Source organism: Theobroma umbraticum, unplaced genomic scaffold (genome assembly GCF_002168275.2).
Source record: "Theobroma umbraticum cultivar Fairchild unplaced genomic scaffold, ASM216827v3 scaffold_146.0, whole genome shotgun sequence".
Classification (NCBI taxonomy): domain Eukaryota; kingdom Viridiplantae; phylum Streptophyta; class Magnoliopsida; order Malvales; family Malvaceae; genus Theobroma; species Theobroma umbraticum.
Window position 1 is genome coordinate 1508054 of NW_018397265.1, and position 327 is coordinate 1508380.

A 327-nucleotide genomic window follows, 5' to 3' on the forward strand; every position below is an offset into this window, starting at 1 on the left:
AAATGCTATGCAATGCAAAGTAGTATGCATGTGATAAAATTATTTTATGCGATTTAATAAATGCTATGCATGCAAAGATGAAACCCTAATAAAGGTGAAAACAAAATCTTTCATTATATATTGAGTCACGTGCAATGCATAAGCAAGTTGCCTTCCACCATATAGCAAGATAACCTGGCTGCTCTTTTTAATCAGAGGATTGTTGAGCACACTCAAGGTCACACTTTTATACGAGTATGTTTGAGCTATTCGTGGGTCTCACTCTACTAGTTTCATAAAATTCAGATGCTTGGAAACTTGATTATTATGAAACTAGAGGCAAAGGCT